The sequence below is a fragment of the Gobio gobio genome (assembly GCF_949357685.1).
Source record: "Gobio gobio genome assembly, chromosome: 15".
In the NCBI taxonomy this organism is placed as follows: Eukaryota; Metazoa; Chordata; class Actinopteri; order Cypriniformes; family Gobionidae; genus Gobio; species Gobio gobio.
The window spans coordinates 42,582,092-42,606,618 of NC_137108.1; the positions used below are offsets into that span (position 1 = coordinate 42,582,092).

General features: G+C 44.4%; 1 protein-coding gene and 1 long non-coding RNA gene across 4 annotated transcripts in view; one reads left to right on the top strand and one right to left on the bottom strand.

Annotated features, from left to right (window-relative positions):
- Positions 1-24,527, bottom strand: part of LOC307138486 (proline-rich transmembrane protein 1-like) — a 48,566-nt gene that overhangs the window by 10,687 nt on the left and 13,352 nt on the right. The window contains exon 1 of one of the 3 annotated variants that reach the window (XR_013818026.1): positions 1,090-1,191. The exons of 1 other annotated variant lie outside the window; for it this stretch is intronic. The gene's annotated coding sequence lies outside the window, so the exon portion shown is untranslated. Of the gene's footprint in view, positions 1-1,089; positions 1,204-24,527 lie in introns of those variants that run through there. One more of the 3 variants, XM_079836805.1, reaches the window with a different exon arrangement.
- On the top strand, positions 11,826-15,396 carry LOC307138726. The gene is made up of 8 exons (XR_013818055.1): positions 11,826-13,122; positions 13,240-13,291; positions 13,744-13,909; positions 14,394-14,469; positions 14,558-14,666; positions 14,756-14,776; positions 14,868-14,930; positions 15,012-15,396. It is a non-coding gene; the product is annotated as an uncharacterized lncRNA (long non-coding RNA).

Below are 24,527 nucleotides of genomic sequence, written 5' to 3' on the forward strand. Positions count from 1 at the left end.
GTACTACTTGCTGAAGTTGCACTGTCTGTCTTTGTGGTATTTTTGGTTGTTTGCTTGTCTGACTGTGGCGAGCAGCGAGGCTGAGGGACCGTGAGAGGAGCAGCGAGGCTGATGGACCGTGAGAGCGGGACGAGGCCGCGGTCATTATGATGATGAGCGCCAGCTGCGTGCCCCATCGGCCTCGTGTCTCACGGAGGAGTGATGGGAGGAAGGAGAGAGGACCAGGCCTGGATTATGATTTGTATTTTGTTTACGTTTTGTTTATGTATGTGCGCGGCAGTCGTCCGTGAGGGGCTGCCACTTTTACTTTCATTTTGTTTGTACTATTTTGATTAAAGTGTGTTGTATTGTTCGCCGGTTCCCGCCTCCTTCTTCCCTGAACCTACATACCTCGTTACACTGACAAAATTTACTTAAAATTCTCAGGTACTGTAGGTGTTATCTGTCAGACGCATCACTTCCTGCACAAATAAATGTTTTTTTTTTTTTTTTTTAACTTGTGTTGTTCATCTTGGTTTACAGTGTTTGTTCTGTAGATTTAATTGAGGACTGTAATTGTACTGGAAGACTCGAGGTGTCTTTGTATCCGCACTGGTGTGTTGGCAAGAACACATAAGACTCAGTTGAATCAAAGTTGGCGTTTATGATTCAGTTGAATGGGTACAGTGAGTGGTTACAGTGAGTGGTCTGAAATAATCAAAGGATAACAATAAAGATTAAATATAAATAATTAGTAACATTCACATAAGCAATAAACTGGTTTCATTATTCAAGTTGTTGCAGTACTTAGTTAGTCCACAAGATCCTACAGTCCACATGTGGAGTGATTTATTAAGAGAGACACTATAGTGTCATTACAGGCGTTAACGGGCAGTACAACAAACAGCACATAACGTAATATATATAAATAACAATATAAATCACCATCCAGATATATTAATTACTCTATGAAGGAATTACTCTTAGGAATTAGTTATATGCCACGAGTGAACTTTGGCGCTTAGGCGCTAGTGGGAACTGACCGATTGTAAACAAACAAGCTCAAACACATCGGAATGATCACTGGATAATAGGTAACAAACAACTTACATTCTGGTCATTAACTCGCTCACATAAGTCCACTACTGAAAGAAGGAAATGGAGATATTAATCTCCTGCATTGGAGCATTCAGTTCGTCTTCTGCTGACTGCTAGGCATTGACTGACGTCACTTAGTAAACAGCGCTCTGATTGGATGAAACTTCCTAACACTGCCGCCCCCAAATATGCTATGCATATTTGTACTAACCAGTCTTGGGTGCTAAGCAAGTTTCCACTTGATCTGTGAATGCAGGAATGGGGATCAGGCGGGAAACAGGTCGGGTGTAGACCTACTGTCTTATCCTTTACCTGAATATCTGCAGCTCTGATATGGCCATCAGAACCTGGGAAGGTATTCACAACTTTGCCTACCAACCACAATGCTCATGGTAATTGTGGATCGATGAGCATTACCACAGTTCCAGTAGAAATGTCATTGACTTCTGCATGCCACTTGTTGCGGGTCTGTAGTGTAGGCCTGTATACTCCCGGAAATCTCCCTAATTTTCGGCAGTTTCGACAATTTAGAGGCAGCGAACGTCGCATTCGTCTGTGCCAAAAATTGTCGTAAACGAACCATGACGTAGGTGGAGAAAAAAGAAAAAGTTTAAAGCTCGTCTTCTACGCGTCATGGCCATGACCTCGACCTCGCACGTCATTGGACTAGGGCTCTACTATGGAACGCGCCCGGGGCCAAATCTCTTTATACGAAACGCGTGACTTATGACTGTTTTTTACGGTCTATGGTTTCAACACGCACTGTTTTCCGCGTCAACGCAGCAATTTTTTACGTGTTTCTTTTGTATGTGTAGACACGCACATTCTGGTCGTGTAACAGGCATACACGCACAGTCGACGCACAGTTTTAACATGTTAAGAAGACACAGTTGAACGTGTTTCTTAACGCGCACATTCTGTACATGTCGAAGTGTAATATATTTTTTTTTAAAGCAGACTTACCTTTAGATGTAGCCTAGGCTACATACATATTAATATAAGATATTAATTAATTGCTTAACTGACTACTGTGCTAGAGTAAAGTAGCCTAATGTTTCAATGTATATTAAGTAAATGCTTAATATTATACAATTATTATAATTTATCTATATGGGTTATTGTTTGTTTTTTAAAGTTAGGCTATATATAATTTCTAAAAGTATATATAGGCTAATTTACACAGCACATATTTATAACTGAAAACACACACACACACAACTTTATTCACTTTCACATAATAATGTTTTTGTAATTTGGTGTTTAGTTTGTTGTATAGTTTGTTTATACTGTTCTGTCTCTGTTTTGTTTCCAGGAACATCTGAGGAGTGCTATAATAAAATGACTTCATTATATTTAAAATATGTTTTGATATACATTTTATTTATATTATTAATATTTTATTTACCCATAAACGTGTCTTTAGGAAGCCATAAGTTCTCTTACGAGAGGTTCTCTCGTATTGCGTAAGTTCCTTACGCTACGGGAAAGTATTCTTTCTTCGAGATTTCTGAAAAACCCAAAATTATCCTTAATTTTGTAACATTGTCAACGCAGTGCGGCAGCCTGGCAGACCATAGCAGGCTATTCCAGCGTGCTATTGGCTGCTCTGCTGGCAACTGCAGCAGCCTATCGGTGAGCCCGCGTGACGTGGCGACCAATGAGGGCGCTTCGCGCCCACCTGGCTTCATTTGCCTACAGGTGGGGCGTGGCCACGTGTATATAAGCGGGGCTCACGGGCTGCATATTCGATTTTCTTTTCTTCAGCGAAGCCCTTCGCATCGCTGGATCTGGAACCCGCCGCCGTTGAACGTGCAGACGAGCAAGCAGAGGACAGCGCCTGAAGAAGCCGGCAGCATCGCGCCACCTTCAGCCATCCGTGCCTGCTCTGCTATCCGGCAGCATTATATCCTTTCATTGCACGTGTTCTCGCCGTTGCGTCACACGTTTCATAAAAGAGCACGAGCGTTTTTATCAAAACGCCTCGTTCCACCTGCGGCTCGTGCCACGTGCAGCTCAGCACCAGAGACCGCCATGTGTCTGCGCTCTCTGTCTGGGCCGTGACCACGCCGCCGCCGCCGCCGCACTCCTCGCGGGCGATTGCCCCGAGTGCGAGGAACTCTCTATGTCGACCCTGCGGGCTCGACTCGAGCAGTTTTATGATGACATCACTCCGCTGTTCCCCCCCTCTGTTCAAGCCGCGCCACCGCGCCGCTTATAAGGGATGGTTGAAATGAACGGTCTCGGAGCGAGCCTCCTCCCCCTCTGTTCAAGCCGCGCCACCGCGCCGCTTGCGAGGGATGGTAGAAATGAACGGTCTCGGAGCGAGCCTCCTCCCCCTCTATTCAAGCCGCGCCACCGCGCCGCTTGCAAGGGATGGTAGAAATGAACGGTCTCGGAGCGAGCCTCTTCCCCCTCTGTTCAAGCCGCGCCACCGCGCCGCTTGCAAGGGATGGTAGAAATGAACGGTCTCGGAGCGAGCCTCCTCCCCCCTCTGTTCATGCCGCGCTAATGCGCCGCTTACATACAAGGGATGGCAGAAACGGACGGTCCTGCAGCTCTCTTTACGTTACAAGAGAGCTGTTCCACCCTCGCGCACATTTCTCAGTCCCCTCATGAGTTCAGGCGACTGGAATTGTTCATATTGCTGTACACGAGCCTGTTAAGACACGCACGCCAGCGAACAAACGCCGTCATGAGACATGACGCTTACATATGCTCTCCAACGAACCCGCACTCCCCCCTGTTGGACCGCGCAGATTGCGCCGTTCGCAAGGAATGAGAGTACGCACGGTCACGAGCATGTTCAGCGCGCGTGTGCGCGCCGCACTCACCGGAAAATTAACAGAGGGTGTTTTCGTCCCGCTGTGGCCGGACAAACCGCCTTTCTCTAGCATTTCTCAGCCCCCTCTCCAGTTCAGGCGGCTGGAAATATTACTATTGCAGTAACGAGCCTGTCTTTTATGCACGCACGACTGCCAATAAGCACGAGGACGTACTGCCGTATGCTCGCGCTAACTGAACGCTATTGTGTCCCTCCCGGTAGCACAGCGGCAAAATCAGCGGCTGAAACGCCGGAGACCCGAGTTCGAGCCCAGCTCTCGCGGCAGATAAAAATGTTTACTGTCCGCTTCCCCGGGCTCGCGGCCAGCTTTTCTTACATACAGAAAGCTAACTTGCACCACGTGGCGCTCGAGTATTTTTGGGCGTCTATACATAAGGAGAGAATAGACGGTTAAGTCCCGCTGCGGCCGGACCACCGTTAAAACTCTGTTTTCCTGTCAGTCCCCACTCCTGTGGCTACTGCAGATGTTTTCCACACAGCCTACGAGCCGGCGGACTCGCCCTCTCGCCTGTTTCCAACTGAAGCCCCTCCAAAGTCCTCCTAGCAGAAGGGGGAAGTGACGGTTAAGTCCCGCCGTGGCCGGACCACCGTCAAAACTCTTCTTCCTGTCAGCCCCCACTCCTGTGGCTGCTGCAGATGGCTCTCACGCAGCCAACGAGCCGGCAAAACTGCCCTCTCGCCTGTCTACAACCGCCGTTTTACGACGAACCAGAGAAATCACGAAGTTGCTTTTATTTCTGGTTGCACGGCTCACGCCGTATGTGTTTTCAAATGCAGTAAACGTGCCCACTTTTGTGTTCACCCCTGCACCCAAGCACCACAAATCCCGTGTCTCTCACTCACATAAAGCGGCCACCGGCCGCTCGAGTGCTAGAGTTAGGTCACGTGTCCGCTTATTTGCGCCCACGCCTAATCACCACACGCGCTGTCACACAGCCACTCTTAACCGGTCATGTTCCACGCGTAAGAGTTGTGCCCGCTCAAACGCGCTCACACATTTTCGCGAACATTCTGCCCCCGGCGCCATGCGCCGCGCCACACACCATTTGTTCTCCGCCCAAGGTGGCCGGAACGACGAGTGTAGGGCCACACACAAGCCACTCCCCGCTCGAAGCGGCAGAGATACAGTGTGTAAGGCGGCCAGCCATCGAGAGCGATCGGCTGGCCCACAGCACAGAGAGCGCGCGCACTGCGCCCGCCCCTCCTATACAGGCCGTCAAACCCGCGAAGCACGGCGTTTTGAGCCCGGAGGCCGTTCTATCCCGTGTGGCACACGCGAGAGCGTGGGAAGCCATTCCAGGTGTATCAGAATGGGTGCTGAAAACAGTGAAGCACGGCTACACTCTGCAGTTCGCTCGCCACCCTCCGCGCTTCTGTGCGCGTACAGAGACGAGAGTGAGCGAGGAAGTAGCACATCTACTTCGAGCAGAAATAGCCACGCTGCTGTGCAAAGGGGCTATAGAACCGGTTCCCCATTCTATGAGCGAGTCAGGCTTTTACAGCCAGTATTTTCTCGTGCCAAAAAGGGATGGGTCGCTCAGACCGATTCTGGATCTGAGGCGTCTGAACAAAGCTCTTATGAGAAGATCGTTCAAGATGCTCACGACCAAGCAGATCCTCGCGCATACTCGCCCGAGAGACTGGCTAATCTCCCTAGATTTGAAAGATGCATATTTTCAAATCAAGATAACGCCACGTCACAGGCCATTCTTACGATTCGCCTTCGACGGCCAGGCTTATCAATACACCGTCCTTCCGTTCGGCCTGTCTCTAGCACCCCGTACATTTACGAAGTGCATGGACGCGGCCCTCGCTCCTCTGAGAAAAAGAGGGATGCGAGTGTTGAACTATCTGGACGATTGGCTCATCCTGGTGCAGTCAGAGGCCGAGCTCCTCGCCCACAGGGCAATGCTGCTCAGCCATCTGGACAGCCTGGGGCTCACGGTCAATTGGACCAAGAGCTCATTAGTGCCCACGCAATCAACCTCATTTCTGGGTTTGAATCTGGACACTGTGGCAATGTCAGCCCGCCTGTCACCCCAACGCGCGCGCCAAGTTCAGCGCATGGCTGAGTACTTCCGGCCGGGCAAAATCGCACCTCTCAAGCTTTTTCAGAGGATGCTGGAACGTATGGCCTCAGCTGCAGCTGTGCTCCAGCTGGGCTTAATGCGCATGCGCCCGCTGCAATGCTGGTTAAACGCCCGAGTGCCTCACAGAGCCTGGGCGTCCGGAGGCTTCAGGATCAGAGTGACTCAGAGCTGTGTTTCAGCCTAGAGCCCTGGTTAGTAGCCGACTGGTACCAGAGGGGAGTGACGATGGGAGCCATCTCACACCGCAAGGTCATCTCGACGGACGCCTCCACCACGGGTTGGGGCGCCGTTTTCGAGGGCAGATCAGCCTCGGGCCTCTGGTCGAGCGAGGAAAAACTCCTACACATAAACTGTTTGGAGATGATAGCGGTAGAGAACGCGCTCAAGCAGTTTCTCCCGCTTATACGAGGACACCACGTGTTGGTCCGGTCGGACAATACCACAGTGGTGTCCTACGTGAACCGGCAGGGCGGTGTCAGGTCCAGGTGTCTGGGCAATCTGACAGAACGCCTGCTCGTGTGGGCAGACAGCTCGCTGCGCTCGCTGAGAGCTGCGCACATACCGGGCCACCTCAATGTGGGCCCGGACAAGCTGTCCAGGGGCCTCATTCTCTCAGGAGAATGGTCCCTGCACCCCCAGACAGTCCAGCTGGTATGGCGCCTATTCGGCAGTGCGGAGCTCGACCTCTTTGCAACAAAAGAGAACGCCCGCTGCCCGACGTTTCTGTCCAAAAGCGAGGATGCGCTGTCCCAACCTTGGCCCAGCCTCCCGCTGTATGCTTTCCCGCCGATTTCCCTATTGCCCCAGGTCATAGCGAAAATCAGGGAGACGCGCCGCCCGGTGCTCCTTATAGCGCCGCGCTGGGAGAACCAGATTTGGTACCCAGAGCTGGTGAGGCTGTCGCACTCACCCCCCTGTCCAGTTCCGCTGAGAGCAGACCTCCTCTCTCAAGCAGGAGGGTCAGTTTGGCATCCCCATCCAGATCGATGGTCTCTGCATGTATGGGTGACCAACGGATACCCGTTGACCTGCCCGAAGGGATTATGAACACGATTTCACACTCTAGAGCCCCCTCGACGAGGCGGTTATATAGTTCTAAGTGGTCGGTGTTCACTGAGTGGTGTGTTTCCAAGGGATTGGACCCACAGCAATGTGGGGTCCAGCGGGTGCTCTCCTTCCTCCAAGAGCTTTTGGAACTGGGCAGGTCCCCTTCCACGCTCAAAGTGTATGTGGCGGCTATAGCAGCGTTCGCTCAGACGACGCTAGGTAGCACGCTAGGAAGGAACGAGCTCATCATCCGTTTCCTCAGAGGAGCCAGACGGATGAATCCCCCGCGGCCCCCTTTGGTTCCTATATGGGATCTGGCCTTGGTCCTAGAGGCCCTGAAGGCTCATCCCTTTGAACCGCTCGAGACTGTGGAACCAAGGTTCCTTTCGCTAAAAACCGCGTTCCTGATAGCTCTGGTTTCAGTGAAACGCGTGGGGGATCTACACGCGCTCTCAGTGAGCCCGACGTGTATGGAGTTCGGTCCTAATGACTCTAAGGTCATTCTCAGACCGAGGCATGGTTATGTCCCCAAAGCGATCGGCACTCCCTTCAGGGCGCAGATTATCTCCCTCTCGGCTCTGCCAGCATCCGACGAGGGGGACGGTGGCAATATCCTCTGCCCTGTCAGGGCATTGAGGGTTTATGTCACACGCTCCGCCGCCTTCAGGCGTTCTGAGCAGCTATTTGTTTCGTTTGGAGGGCGCGCTAAAGGTCTCGCCTCCTCGAAACAGACCCTGTCCAGGTGGATAGTGGACGCGATTGCAACTGCATACGCTTCCAAACACCTGCAGTGCCCGCTAGGTGTCAGAGCACACTCCACCAGAGGCATAGCCTCTTCGTGGGCTTGGGCCAGAGGGATTTCCATCCACGATATCTGTATGGCGGCAGGCTGGGCCTCCCCATCTACGTTCGTGAGATTTTACAATCTGGAAGTTCCTGCCTTACAGGCGAAAGTGTTATCAGTTCAATAGGGCTGTTGGTTCTGCCCAGTGATTCTGCGCAGACATAGCTCACATACTGGTAGTAAGTTCGGTACTAGGCTCATGTGAATTTGAAGGAGACCGGTGGTGCCGTTCCCTCATTTACGAGACGAGCTGTTGTGAGTTTGAAGGTGACCGGCGGTGCCGTTACCTCACTCATATAACAAGATATTGTGAATTTGAAGGCGACTGGCGTTGCCGTTCCCTCATTCATGAGACAAGGTGTGGTGAATTTGAAGGAGACCGGCAGGTGCCGTTCCCTCATTCATGGGACAGGGTGTTGTAACCACCTGTTGTAACCACCCGTCAGTTCTAATGAAGTGTCCGTATATGTGGTGGCCCGTTTCCTTTACCGGCCACCCTGCCCGAGCAGTGTTTTTTCCCCGGTTCCCTGGGATACATATGCTGTATGCGAGGCGCGCACGGCGTTGACAATATGTTCCCGTAGCGTAAGGAACTTACGCAATACGAGAGAACCTCTCGTAAGAGAACGATACTCGGTTACTTAACGTAACCTCGGTTCTCTCTAGAAGAGGGAACGAGTATTGCGTTCCTTGCCGTGCGCCCCGCGGGCTTTTACACTTCAGAACTACGAAAACCGAATATGCAGCCCGTGAGCCCCGCTTATATACACGTGGCCACGCCCCACCTGTAGGCAAATGAAGCCAGGTGGGCGCGAAGCGCCCTCATTGGTCGCCACGTCACGCGGGCTCACCGATAGGCTGCTGCAGTTGCCAGAAGAGCAGCCAATAGCACGCTGGAATAGCCTGCTATGGTCTGCCAGGCTGCCGCACTGCGTTGACAATGTTACAAAATTAAGGATAATTTTGGGTTTTTCAGAAATCTCGAAGAAAGAATACTTTCCCGTAGCGTAAGGAACTTACGCAATACTCGTTCCCTCTTCTAGAGAGAACCGAGGTTACATTAAGTAACCAAGTATCGTTATAGAGACAAGAATAACTTTTGCCATTTAAATGCCACATTAATTTACTGAGGACCCATACAGCCAATGATCATGTGTGAAAACACTTATACATAAATTGATCACTTAGAAATCAAAACTAAGGTTTGAGAAATAAAGAATATGCATACAACAAAATATATTGTTTCATAGCAGCTTCAGTAACAAGTTCAAAACAAATTCTGCTGTAAACCGGCTCTAACAAGCCCATATAGTGTCAATATTCAGCTCAAGTGACTTCAGTGTTGATTCAGTTCAGCTGATTTCAGTTCAACTGTAAATTCCTCAGTTGTGCATATTTGTGTGTAGTTAGATATATGCAAAAACAATTTTTGGAAGAGTTAAAATAGTTTTGCACAAAGTGTTGCTTTTGCAAGCGATGTCTGATGTTTTGCATGTTGTGTGTTTTGTGTGTAGAGTTACAAGAAATGGAGCCGTATTTTCAGAAATTGTGTGTAAGCAATTAGATAAAACTGTAAATGAATCCAGTTTATTTTAGTTCAGGACTCATAGTCCAGGTGTTAGTAATCTGTGCTTAATCTTTGTTCCAGGCAACAATTTTTTAACTCGCGATTAACTAGATTAGGCCTACTCTTGGCATAATTTAAACCAGGAAACCACCTCTTGAAAATCTGCATTGATAATTCATAAAATGTGGTGTGAGCTCAATTTAAATGACAATTACAGAAAAACACAATCTGACTTAACTATAAACACACAAACTTGTACTTTTCACATTTATGATTAATAGCCATTTAAAAAATCATTCACAGTGCAGGGTGGAAAAATTAATTTTGGTATGTAAACTGTATGCTTTACTTGATTTATTTGTGTGCTTTGGTTCATTGTCTGGTTGCATCACATAACCTCTCTAAAGGTTGAAGACATGAACTGCTGTCCTGTATTTTTTTTTTTTTACATAACATTGGTTATTGCTAATGACATACAGAGTAATTAATCTACACTGTGAGCCCGGACAAGTTGAATCTACTTAAAAAATTGGAGCAAACTGGTTGCCCTAAAAATTTAGTAATGTGAACTAAAACGAGTACATTTAACTTAAATTTAAGTTAACATTTTAACTTAAACTTTAAACTTGTTTTAGTTAAAAAAATTCAGAACCTAGATAAAACTCCCCCTGCTGCTACTCTGATTTGCATTTGTGTAGCTCACAGCATGTTCATTTACATGATAAAGCCTCCCCTAGAATTAAGGGGAGGGGGGGTCATGGGGGGACAACTGCCAAGCAAGGCCCACGTCAATTTCTGACAATTTACGGCAGTTTTCGGTGTTGCCTGCAAATTGCCGTGCACAGTCGTAAACCTGAAGTTCCACGGCAATCTACAGTGCCACATACTGACGAAAATCCCACTTTTCATGCAGTGGCAGGTAGTGCTGGATGAAACTTGACCAGAACTGATCGGCCAGAACTTGACTCTGTTTCCACCTCCGTCTACCCATAAGCTCTGTAGCGGGATAAACTACAAGTGGTAGTGAACTATCTATAATTTGGTGTGACAGGGTCAAAGTCTGCTACATTACTGGAAGTGTAACCCAGTGGATTGCTATTAAGCACTCCCTCTACTTCAATGAGGACTGTTTGAAGAACCTCCTCAGTTACGACTTGGGAGCTGACTACGATGCGAAGGGCAGTCTTGACTGACCTAATTTCTCTTTCCCAAGCACCTCCAAAGTGTGGGGCTCCAGGTGGGTTAAAGTGGAAAGAAATCCTTTGTTTAGCCAACTGTAGTTGAATCTGTGGAGTAAGCAATGCAAAGGCTTCTTGCAATTCTCTCTGTCCTCCATGGAAGTTAGTACCATGGTCTGAATATAGCTCCCTAGGTGTGCCACGGCGAGCTACAAACCTCCTCAAGGCCTTTAGAAAAGAATCGGTATCCATGGATGCAAGGAGGACACTTAAAGATGATTCCCCATCTCTTTTCACATCGTCTGCCAATCGAGCGAGTAAGCGAGTAAGCCTTTTCAGCATTTCGGTGAAGTTCTCTTAATTTATTAATATCTCATTTTAAATCTGACTCCATAAATAATTTTATCTGACTCCATAAAGTGTGTTACGTTTAGAGTTTATCAGCTGATTTTAAGATTAGTTGCGATTTAATTTAGATCGTTGATTTTCTTCCTAGTTTTCATATTCGTTCATCGAGAGACCCAAAATCGCAGAGAAACAGACGCTTCCGGACGCGCGTTCACGGACACAAAATTAAAATAATATGTAATAATATGAAAATAATTTAAAAGAGTCATCTTGTCTGGCTCATAGTCTACATGTCGTGTATGTGTGCCCCAAAGACACTGACACAGCACCACATGGGGGTTCTGGCAACAGAATTTTCTCCCCCTGAAAGCTAGGTTACCCTTCCTTAAATACTCCAACTAGAACAAAAGGGTTGTAAATATTTGCAACACAAACACTTGGTTTTGGGGGAGTGGATCAGATATCTTTGAAGAGACTCCTCAAAAGGAGAACTGAATTCTCATTAGTTTTCAATCTTTCTAATACTACTAGTGACTGCAGTGAAACTGAGACCATTTTACCATTCGCACCGAGACCTTTAAAAAAACATCAAACATGAAAGGGATAAAACAATAGATTTACAAGATACATCATCACTGGTATATCTGGATTTGGTGACTTGAAAACAGGGCAAGGAGGGGGCAAAATGGGGAGGGGGGAGAAATGTTTCATCAGGGTGGTGTCACACAGTTTCTGTGAGATCTTCTCTCAAGATTAGTGACTTTTATTGTTCTATTGCTGAGGTGTGGATCTAAGATTTTATCTTAGCAGCAAAACCGGTCCTTACAAGTCCATATCTGTACTGTAAAATGGAGGTTTGAGTAGTCTGAGTCGAGCTGGTGGCAGATCTGCCATTCTGGGAATAACTGGTTTGTTTTTCCATTTTTGACAGTCTCTGCACAGATGTTGTTGTTTACGGATAGCTTCCCATCCTCTCAGTATCCAGTTTCTCCTCATCTCTCCGAAGACTCTTTCAGGTCCTGGATGGCAGAGTTTACTATCATAGTCTCGGATCAACAACTCGGTAACCCATGTGGGTCAAGGACTACAGGGTGTATCGATGATAGTTCAAGAGTTCAAGTCCTTCAACTCGACGTAAACGGCCACCCACTCTGATAAGCTAGCAAGTGTCGTCAAACTCTGGGGCCAGAGCAAGCAGTCGACTAGTGGAGTGTACAGGTTTACCAGCTTTTAGCAATTTGTACTCATCAGGAAACCTATCAATTTGGGATTTCTGTAATATATGCCATTCTGCGGTTTGGTAGTCCTCTACCGAGGGTGGATTACTGCTGGAATTCACATATCGCCAGGTACATTCTGCAGTCAGCACTTGAATTTCGGCAATACGGGTTCCCACAAACACCTTGAATCGGTATGACTCAGATTTGAGCCAGGCTAAAACAGTTGTGGAATCTGTCCATAGTGTCACTGTATTGATCTTTAGGGTGAGCTCAGTTTGCAAGAGTTTAGAAAACTGGGCACCATTCAGGGCAGCACGCAACTCTAGTCGGGGAATGGTCTGACGTCGTTTTGGGGCAACCTTGGACCTTGCTAGCACAAAGGCTAATTGGATCGGACCACTGTTCTCCTCAGTACGTAAGTAGGCGACAGACCCATAAGCTTGCTCAGAAGCGTCGCAAAAGATGTGAATCTGTCTGGTGGTGTGAGACTGATCCATGTCTGAGGATGTGATACAGCGGGGAAGTGAAATACTTGCTAACTTAGGGAGTTCTGACTCCCATCCCTTCCAGGATCTCAAAAGGTCATCCGGTAAATTTGGATCGTCCCATTCTCGTTGCTTGTCCCATAATCTCAGAACTAAAATCTTGGAGAAGGGTCTGGCTGCAGACATGCACTCTCAGACACGCATGCGCAGTCCGACACATGCACTCTCAGACACGCATGCGCAGTCCGACACATGCACTCTCAGACACGCATGCGCACTCAGATACATGCAGTCTCAGCTGCACTTGCGCAGTCCGACACATGTGTTTTCAATCACGCATGCGTACGCAGTTCTACAAGCGTTCTCATCAGCTGCTCGTGGACACTCAGATACTTGCGCTATCGGACGCACCTACAGGCTACGTGTAAGTATATTTATGCAATTCGTACAAGATTAATTTAAATTAAAATAGTTGTTCATTATTTGGTAAATGTTATAGAAAAGTATCCTGATTATTATCTGGTATATCCCACATGCACAGGTGTGACGTTATGCACGTGTTTAGAGGAGTCGACGAACATTAAATAATTGATGTAAGTATATTTACCTCATTCATAGACGATTAGCTAGATGTAAAATAGTTGTTTAATCTATTAGATAATGTAAACAAAACTGTGCTTATATCTGTCTGATGGATCCTGCCGTGCTTATTGGGTACCAATTCTTCATCCAGTAAGTTGAAGATCTAAATTCATTTTGTTTAGGCATTGAACAAATGTACTGAATTTTACTGTCTCTTGCTTGGGTCTGTTGTTTTGAAAAGTGATAGAAGTTTGCAGGTGACAGTGAGATGCTGTGTGTAAGTGTTGTTTAGACGAGGTGTTCCTTAAAATGATTTAAAATAAAGATTAAATAACAGGTTAATTTTGTTAAAAATGGTTATTCAAATCATGAGATACTATAAAACAGATAACAAACATTCAAATAATATTATACACAAGACAATAATTATTTTCATTTCTGTCTCTTCAATTTATGCTTACAGATGCATCAATCAATAGTCATAGAAGGTGTAAATCAGCTGATACCAAAATGCACATCTTGTTGCAAATTGTAGCATTGCCCCCTGTGCCCTTCATTGATGCCAATGACTGAAAAGAAAGTTCAGGCTCACTGGAAAGTCCATATAAAAAATGGAATCTTTTTCCAAGGTAAGATGAGTGTGATAAGTTTTTTTTGTTGTTGTCTTTTTGAAGCACTTCAAAAAGGGTACTAATAAGCAAAAGAGAAGACCTATTTCAAACATATTCTTGTGCACACTATCAAACTCTCTCAAACGCCTCTCACTCTATCAAAGATTTTCATGGATGCTATCAAACTCTCTCATTCACTACTATACTATTTCTCACACACTAATCAAAGCTTTGACCCAAACTCATTCACAAACATACTATCAACTCTCTCACAGACACTATCAAACTCATTGTCTGTGTATCATCCATTTAGTTTTTTTATTTAACCTTCAAGATGCTTAGTGTTTATCTTCTGAACAACCAAATAATAAGGTAGCGTGTATGAGTGCAATTTGAAAAAATGTCTTGAACAGCCATATTATGGGTATTTAGTCTTGGTCAAATATAACTTTTGTTTAAATGTTATTTTTTTTCTCATTTGTATCCTGTTTATAATTTCTAGATACTGAGCAGCTGGACATGGCAGAGCTGAGGAAATGGTGGTGCATCATGTTAATGGAGAACTTCGGATTGGATTGGTAAAGTTTGTTTTTTGGCCTCTGAATACTTAAAGCTTTCATGAATAAGGTACTATGCAATATTCAATCTTTAATCTCTATTTTCCAGACATGGAAAACTGTTTGCCCATTATGCAGAAGAGTGCAAAGCCTTCCTAAGAGGTGATCAGCAGCCTGTATTTAGGTTGCCAAAGAGGAAGTTTGATCAAATCTCTCAGGTAAAAACATATACTTGGAAATAATGAGGTTAAAAATGGCATGTTATCATATACTAGCTAAACTTGTGGTGTATTATTTCCACTAACAGGAAAAGCCTTTCCATGTACAGGTAACTCGTACCTTTTACTTTGTTGCAGCTCCTCAGAAAAAGTATCAGTTACTTTTTAAAAAGGTTCAAATTCAATCTTCATGTTTTTTAGGAAGATGAAACAAATGGTTTCACCCCTGAGTCTACATCGGAGAAGCAGGTGGCTCCATGAAAAGTAGGTTTTATTAGAGGGGTTGCAGCCATTATTGTTCAGCATATTTTTAATTTTCCTCTTTTGAATTGTTTTTTTTCTTAGGCGCGTATCATGGCAAATCTTAAGATTGCCAGTCAGTGGTGCTTGGAGAACTCTGGCAATCTTCTTGGCTCAGTTAAGCTTCCTCGTATACTGTGCATGGAGGATGAGGAAGCCATTGAGGCCTTGGAACAGTACTGCAGTGCAGAGTTTATAGAGGACAATCTTGTAGAGCCACTGATGTTTATCTTAACAGTTGTGCAGGACATGCATACATTTGTAGATAATATGGTGGACCACATGCACCTGGCACCAATCTTTTCTCACATACAAAATTAAACAAACAAAACATTGTCCATTTGTTTTTGTTTTTGATGTAATGTTTTTGTACATCTATCTCTCTCTCTATATATATGTATAAGTAAAATAATTTACAAAACTCAACCACGACCAACTGCTGTGTTTATATATAAAAAAAAAAAAAATGATGGTTTATTTGGAAGTATATTAACATTGAATGTGACCGTAGCAGTAGCAATGTGACTGGCTTGTTAAGCTATGATTTAATTCATTATAAAGTTAATTTGGACATCTTTAAAGGTGATTTTTCTCAATATTTTGAGATGTACATCTTAATAATCTTATGTACATACATATATACCGAACTTAAGCAGCTAAATATATAATATATATATAATTTTATTTTATGTTTTAAAAGTTTATGGTCATGTATGCCATATTTTTTTTTTTTTAAATACAGGAAAACTCTGAAATATTATAATTTAAAATATCAGTTTTCTATTTTATTAAAATACTGAAAAAAAATATTTGTTTTCAGGATATGTGTTCATTTGTTAAAATGTGTACGTTTTTTAGACGTTTAAGAATTTAATATTGAATAAATTCTGTTTGTTTTATTTTTCACAGAATCTTTAGAATAAAATTATAACAGGCTGTAAAAATAAGTTGTTTCTAACATTGATGATTAATCAGTATTAGATTTCTGACTAATCATGTGACACTGAAAACTGGATTAATGGATGATGAAAGTTCAGCTTTGCATGACATACATTTTAAAAACGTATTACAATACAAAACTTATTTTGAATCGCAATATTTCACAATACTGTATTTTTTGCATCTGTACTTTTCATCAAATAAATTCAGCCTTGATAAGCAAAAACATTAAAAATCAAATAAATGAAAATCTTACTGATCAAACACTTTTGCGCGGTAGTGTAAAAAATATATATATAATTTATTTATGCGCGGCATCAAGTGCATGTGTAATCTACGGTCTTAATACGAGTGAATCTCGTTTAGTGTGCATGCGCGGCTGAGAGTGCATCTCGTTTAGTGCGCATGCGCGGCTGAGAGAGCATCTCGTTTAGTGCGCATGCGCGGCTGAGAGTGCATCTCGTCTTGTCTGCAGCCAGACACTATTGAAATCTTGGCCCGTGTGGTGAATGGAAGTATGAAACCTAAGGGGTCGTACTACATTGCAAGTACCTTGTAAATGTGCCGAAGGGTACATGGTCCAGGCTTGACAGGACGAGTATTATACCAAAGGAGGTCTGATTTGCAGTGCCACCTTAAACCTAATGTGGATTCGTGCACATCAGTACGATCTTGAGACACCCACAATTCGGTACTGCTGGATCTTACTGCTGTCGGTAAGTGGTCCACCTCACTGGGATCATTACTTGCCCACTGATGAAGTTCAAAGCCACCGCTGGCAAAGAGGGTGCAGAGTTTGTTCACCAGCTGCCTTGCCTCTTGAGGTGATGGTAGGCTCTTCAAACTATTATCCACATAGAAATTTCTTTCTACAGTGGTTCTGACATTGTCGTCAGGAGTGGCATGATCCATGACATGTTTCTGGACAGCATAAATGGCACAACACGGACTACAAGTAGTGCCGAAAGGTAGCACTTGCCATTCATAAATGTCTGGTGGTTTAGACCTGTCAAAGTCTCGCCAAACAAAGCAGAGAAGATGCTTATCTTCTGGGAGGAGACGAACCTGATGGAACATCCCTTTAATGTCACCGCTTATTGCCACAGGATGTTCACGAAAGCGCAGGAATACACCTAACAAGGATGGGCCTAAGGCTGGTCCTGGCAGTAGGTAGTTATTCAGGTTATGGCCTTCAAAGTCAAATGAACAGTTAAAAACCACACGATTCTTACCGTTGTGTTGCACAATGTGGTGAGGGATGAACCATGACTCACTCTGTGGATTTACTATTTCAGGTGGGAGTTTGACAACGTAGCCTGAGGTTTCTAATTTCTTCATTTCCTGTTGGTAGGCAGCTGCTTTACTAGGGTCCTTCTCCAGGCGTTTCTCTGTGCTCCTAAGGTTCGGGAGTACTGCTTCCATGGGAGCTTGAAGAATGGGCATATCTTTCTTCCGCAGGAGTGGGGTGGCATAGTGACTCACACCATCGACCAGTACTTTGACAGTCTGTGACTGGAGCAAGTCAAGGGCTTCTTGGTCCTGCTTGGACCGAGTAATAGATTTCTCTGTTCTGTTAGGAATGGCATCTGCTTGCCAGAGTCTCTCGACATTACGGAACAACTCTGTCATTGATGGATTAACAGCAATGAGCAAACACTGTTGAGATTTCACTTTATCTCCAAAGACTCTTGCTGGGCCCTGTAAAGACCAACCTAATCTTGTCTTGACAGCTGCCGGACCTCCAGATGGACCAAGACGGATTGGTTCAATCGGCGTGATAAGGTGAGGATGATCTGCTCCGATCAATAACAGGGGACAGGCTTTGTGGATAGGCTGTAATGGTAAGCCTCTCAAATGTTGGTAACGCCGCTGAAGGTCTGCATCTGGGTATGAATGTTCAGCTAAGCTCAGCAATTCTGCAATAAAGGCTCCCTTTATGTTGTAACTCCTGCCAGGCTGGGATGGAGTTGAAACATGAAAGGACACTGAAGCACCACGAAGCTTGGTGATGTCTTGCCTTATAGTTCTCAAGGCTAAGTCCTCTGCCTGGCCTGTAAGTCCTAGCTTCCGGGCTGCTGATGGCAGTGTTGTAGTCGAGTCACCAACTGTCGAGTGCGAGATGAGTCTCGAGTCCCAGTGTTCCGAGTCCGAGTCCAAGTCCGAGTCACCAAAGAAGAGTCAGAGTCGAGTCCAAGTCGAGTCACCATTACCTGAATTCGAGTCCGAGTCGAGGCTCGAGTCCCGTGTTCGAGAATACAGAAAAAATACAGAAAAAATGTAATATTCTGATATATTATTACAATTTAAAATATTTGGTTTTCAATTTATTATACTGTAAATTATCATTTATTTCTGTGATGCAAAGCTGAATTTTCAGGAGCATTACTCCAGTCTTCAGTGTCACATGATCCTTCAGAAATCATTCTAATATTCTGATTTATTATGAGTCTTGGAAACAGTTCTGCTTAATATTTTTTCATAACCTGTGATACTTTTTTAGGGTACTTTGATAAATAAAAAGTAAAAAAAGAAAAAGAAAAAAGAAGCAAATGTTTTAAAAATAGAAATCTTTTGTAACAACAATATACACTACTGGTCAGTAATTTGGGGTCAGTAATTTTTTTTCTTTCTTTTTTTGAAATAAATCACATTTATTCAGCAAGGATGTGTTAAACTGATAAAAAGTGATAGTAAAGGAGATTTATATTATTTGAAAATATGTTTTTATTTTGAATAAATGCAGTTCTTTTGAACCTTTTATTCATCAAATATATTAGGCAGCAGAACTGTTTCCAACACTCATAATAAATCAGAATATTAGAATTTCTGAAGGATCATGTGACACTGAAGACTGGAGTAATGATCCTGAAAATTCAGCTTTGCATCACAGAAATAAATGATAATTTAAAGTATAATAAATTGGAAACCAAATATTTTAAATTGTAATAATATATCACAATATTAAAAAAATTGCAGCCATTGCAGAAAGCACAGTTTGAATCTGGCAGTTATTGTCACGTCACTGTACATTCGCTTCACTGTACGTAGACATCGCCGACGTCTGATGCCAAATAGGCAGACATGGGCAAACCCTAGCTTCCTCTGTTTATTATCATATATGCATTAGGCAATAATAGTTTTTTTTTTTAAAGCTAATGTTAGCCAATGGAAAGCATTTTACTTACTTTTCTGGGTGCATCCGTGACAGATGTCTGTTCAAGTTTGAAGTTGTCCCAGTCTTTTCCTCAATTGTGCGATTACACACACAACATTTAGCGCTGCTCTTTTCAGCATTAGATGCAAAATCCGTGTAGGCGAACTTCACAACAAATGTCAACATTTAGCCCGCAAATAATGCACGAGAATGCGGCGTAAAGTGAGTGACGTCAGTCAGTGAGTGTGTTGTCAAGCATGGAGAGCGAGCGGTAGCAGTGTCTGTGAGGGAAAACATAGATCACGGCCGGTCTTGGGAGCCCAAAACAGGAAAAGTGTAATATCTTATAACAAATTTTGATAACCTATTTAGTCAGAAACAACGTAATTAATTTGATGAATGCTCAAGTGCGATTTTATATATCCTCGAGACTCGAGTCCAAGTACGAGTCATCAGTCCGCGAGTCCAAGTCGAGTCACGAGTCCAGAGAACGGAGTCTCGAGTCGGACTCGAGTCCAGAGAATAAGGACTCGAGTACTCCATCACTGGCTGATGGTAACAACATGGTCCATTCAGACCCATCATCAAGCACAGCATAAGTATCAAGGATCTGTCCTTTATGCTTCAGGATGACTCTGACCACTTTCAGGAGGACACTGCTGAATCCTTGCGGGCGGTCTTGGTATAGCAGTTTGCTAGTTGAGCTGACTAAACCAGTCCCTTCTTTCATTGGTTTAACGTTGACCTCATGGAGGATCTGGAGGTGCTTTCCATTACACAAGTGGCAGAGTTTCTTGAGAGTACATTGGGCAGCTCTCTGGTTGCGTCCACACTTCCAGCATCTGTTATTAGTCTTGATCCAGTCAATCACTTGGTCTTTAGTCAGGGACTGGAATGTGGCACATTGACTCAGATAATGTTCTTTGCTGTCACAGTATGGACAGAAGGCAAAGCTTTTACCTTGACTCTTGGTTGGCACTGGTTGCATTGGGGGAGATGGTTAATTTGAGCCGTGAAGGCTTGTAGTCTGTCTAACCTTGTATTTAGTCTCTTTCTGTTGATCTGCTCGGGAACGGGCTCTATCTTTCTGGGGCTTATATCCACCAAAGCTCTCTGGGTCTTGACACCAAGATTCGAAGTTAAGCCATTTTGCTAGATCCAGAGGTGTGTCTACTGAGCCTGGTTCATAACTCATGTGTCTTCTGAAGGATGCTCTTTGTTCTGGAGGGAGTTTGGACAAAAGTCGAGCCACATGGGATCCACAATGCAATTTAATGTCTCCTTCAGCTCCTAATGTCCTAAGAAATCCTACCAGGGCTTGGATCTGAAGAGCGAAGCATTCAAAACCTACAGTGTCTCCAGGCTGAATATCTGATGCATCCATAATGGCAGCAATTTTGCTCAGAGCAAGCTGGCGAGGTCGACCGTACCGTTCAGTGAGTGCCGCCAGGGTATCTGCGTAGGGAGTGGATGAATTTAAAAAGGAATCAGCAATGAGGCGAGCATCTGTTAACTTCAGGTGATCTACCAAAACTTGGTACTTGAATAGCTCTGTAGCTTCATCCTGTAGTAGGTTGCTCAAGGCTAGTTTGAGACGGGCAAATTCACTAGGGTCTCTGCGGGTAAAATCTGGAATGGTTGGCTATGGACTTCTATAAATGACCTCCTGTCTTGAAGTGTTAGTCTGCATCCCTGCGTGATTAGCTGGGGCTATATGCAGCGGACTGGAGTAATGAGTAGGAGGTGTTGAGATCAAAGAAGCTCTCATTTCTATCGTTGGTTGCCATGTGACCTGGGCAACTCTGGTATCTGAGGAAATGTGAGCACCTACGTTACTTGGAGCAAAGACATTTGAGTCAGGCTGAAATGAAGATGCATGCTGTGCATATCTGAATGTAGCTGCATACGGATCTGCATTCTTATGTGTAGAAAGGCGACGTGGTGCAGGTATGGGCAAAGCTCTAGGGGCTGGTGATGGCACTGGAGACTCTAACTTTCGACTGACAACTCTAGGCAAAGGAACTGGAGGGGTTAATACTCTGGTCTGTGGTTTAGGCATATAAATTGACCTCTGACTTTGCGACTGGTTAATCCACATCTCTTGCATGCTTTTCTGGATCCCTACAAGTTGGCTGATCTCATCCCTCATGGATAACCGAGCAGCACGGAGACGTCTATTTTCTTGTTCCAGATCACGCATTGTGCTTTGGATGTCAGGAGGCGAGGAATGTCTATTCCAGTGAGAGCTGCGTTCATCTCTCTCACTCCACCGATCTGTGGTAAGATACCAAGGCTCTAAGGCCAGACGTGGGGATGTAAACTTCCATCCATTTGGCCCAAAAACCGGATGCTAATGGCTTGGTCAAAAGGAATTCTGCGTGTAAGCCTTTTCAGCATTTTGGTGAAGTTCTCTTAATTTATTGAGATCTCATTTAAAATCTGACTCCATTAATAATTTTATCTTTTATGTGACTCCATAAAGTGTGTTACGTTTAGAGTTTATTAGCTGATTTTAAGATTAGTTGCGATTTAATTTAGATCGTTGATTTTCTTTGTATCTTCCTAGTTTTCATATTCGTTCATCGAGAGACCCAAAATCGCAGAGAAACAGACACATCCGGACGTGCATTCACGGACACAAAATGGTTACTTCTGAGATTAGTCAGAGGATGCAGAGTGGATATGTTACCTTTAAGTGGTTGCCCATGCTCACTCAACAAAAAGTGTAATTTTAGTCATAACCACGGACTACAATTTGCTAATCCAGCGATAGTCAGAAATCGGAATATCGCACACGCTGCGCCCCATGCTTCAGTCATGCCGTCATCGGTTTGATCTATCATAACACTAGATTTTGCGGTAATTAAGGAGTCTATATCGATCCATACTAAAAAAATGATTTCAGAATAATACAAGATAAGTCAAGATTAACATTTATTTTGGCCAGACAGGAAAAGTAAATAAGTAAACAAGAATCCATGGTACACAACTGATCAGCGTAAAAACATAAAACACAATTGCAAAGCAATATGAAAATAATTTAAAAGAGTCATCTTGTCTGGCTCATAGTCTACATGTCGTGTATGTGTCACAGACACAGCACCACATGGGGGTTCTGGCTACAGATTTTTTTCCCACTGAAAGCTAGGTTACTCTGCCTTAAATACTCCAACTAGAACAAAAGGGTTGTAAATATTTGCAACACAAACACCTGGTTTTGGGGGAGTGGATTAGATATCTTTGAAGAGACTCCTCAAAAGGAGAACTGAATTCTCATTAGTTTTCAATCTTTCTAATACTACTAGTGACTGCAGTGAAACTGAGACCATTTTACCATTCACACCGAGACCTTTAAAAAAACATCAAACATGAAAGGGATAAAACAATAGATTTAAAAGATACATCATCACTGGTATATCTGAATTTGGTGACTTGAAAACAGGGCAAGGAGAGGGCAAAATGGGGAGGGGGAGAAATGTTTCATCAGGGTGGAGTCCCACAATTTCTGTGAGATTTTCTCTCAAGATTAGTTACTTTTATTGTTCTATTGCTGGGGTTTGTATCTCAGCTTTTGTCTTAGCAACAAAACCGATCCTTACAGGGATTCCAAAGAATCAGGTGATCCAACAGTTCCTTCCCTTTGGTCATGATAAGTACTGGATGCATATGGATGGTCCATAGGAATATCTCCATCATCCTGCTGAAATTCATGTGACACATGTGGTTGCAGTGTTTCGGGAGGCAGGGAAACATTAGCTCTAGGCAGCCCAGCATACTGCAACTAGAAGTCTTGTAAGCAAGCTGGTTGACGAACTGAACGTCTAGGGCGTGCTCCATGGACTCGGTAATCTAGGCTCTGCTCTTCTGACATCATTAGTCCAGTGTAGACACACTATCCGGCTCGAAGGACCAAATTGTTCTGTAGATTTAATTGAGGACTGTATTTGTACTGGAAGAGGTGTCTTTGTATCCGCACTGGTGTGTCGGCAAGAACACATAAGACTCAGTTGAATCAAAGTTGGAGTTTATGATTCAGTTGAATGGGTACAGTGAGTGGTTACAGTGAGTGGTCTGAAATAATCAAAGGATAACAATAAAGATTAAATATAAATAATTAGTAACATTCACATAAGCAATAAACTGGTTTCATTATTCAAGTTGTTACAGTACTTAGTTAGTCCACAAGATGGCGCCTACAGTCCACATGTGGAGTGAGTTATTAAAGGGTAACTAAACCCCTGCTCAGAGCTTAACTCCACCCACTGGCAAATTTTAAAAAATGCTGGAAAAGTGGGCAGAGCCCAGCGGAGACAGAAGGGATGAACCGCGGGCGGGACTGAGCAGAGGGCGTGCACCTGAGACACGCAGTGACGGATTGATTGACAGCTGTCTGACTCGCGAGTCGCAGAGATGGAGAATGACTGGAGTGACGCCAGCTTTGCAACAGAGTGGTCATTTCTCCTACCTTCACCTGAAGTGGAGGAGGGTGAATTGTCTGTAGACACAAACCCAGAGCCTTATCAATGCGAGTCGCTGGCTCAAACTGCATTAACTCCCGATGCAGACGATGCTAGTGAAGCAGCCGTGCAAGAGAACTGACCTAATCTATCTGTGTCCGCGGCAACCACTTGCGTGTCAGGGTTTGAAAGCACGTCATGTATGAAAATTATCTGTACACATGACGGGCGGCAATAATATCGCAAGAAAAGCCTGACGTGTACTGACAACTGCATTATTTAACCGTATTTTCTTCAATACAATGTTAAAGCAAGTGTCAAGTCAGTTTCATTCATTATGTTTCTACTTCATGTAATATGACAGTTCATACTGGAGTGAAGCCATTCTCATCATGTGATTGGGGGAAACATTTCTGAGGGCGTGGTGAGCTCGTGCTAGGGGGCGGATAGTTAGCTGTTGGAGGTACCATCCTACGTCATGATGTACCACAACGTCCAATAGGAACATTCAACTGCAGTAGCCACTGTAAGTGCGTTGATTCTTTGTTATTTCTGATTGGTTTTTCACAGTCACATGGGCACAGGTGTTCACTTCGGTTTTCCTTTATTATTTCCTTTTTTGTAATTGTTTGTTATGGTTGGAAGGGGCGAGTAGCGGGGCCAACTTTCTGTTGACCGTACCTGTACTGGTCTACTCATGTTAGTATGTGTTTAAAATAAAACTACAAAAGGCAAACTAAATCGTCTTCCTTTAATATGAAGATGACCGAGTGCGAACGAGTCACGAACCCGCTACCTAACCTCTATGTGGCTATTGGATGCCGCTAACATTAGTCAACAGAAAACGGCGCTTCATTTCAAAGAGATTCCATTCACGCGCTTTACAGGGAAGCAGTTGTGGATTGCAAGTGGAACGGACACGAGATGCACAGCACTTGAACCGGTATGTGAATCAGTTTATTATTAAGCTGTTGCTGCCGGTCGGTTGGAGGAGTTATTGCTGGTTGTGCT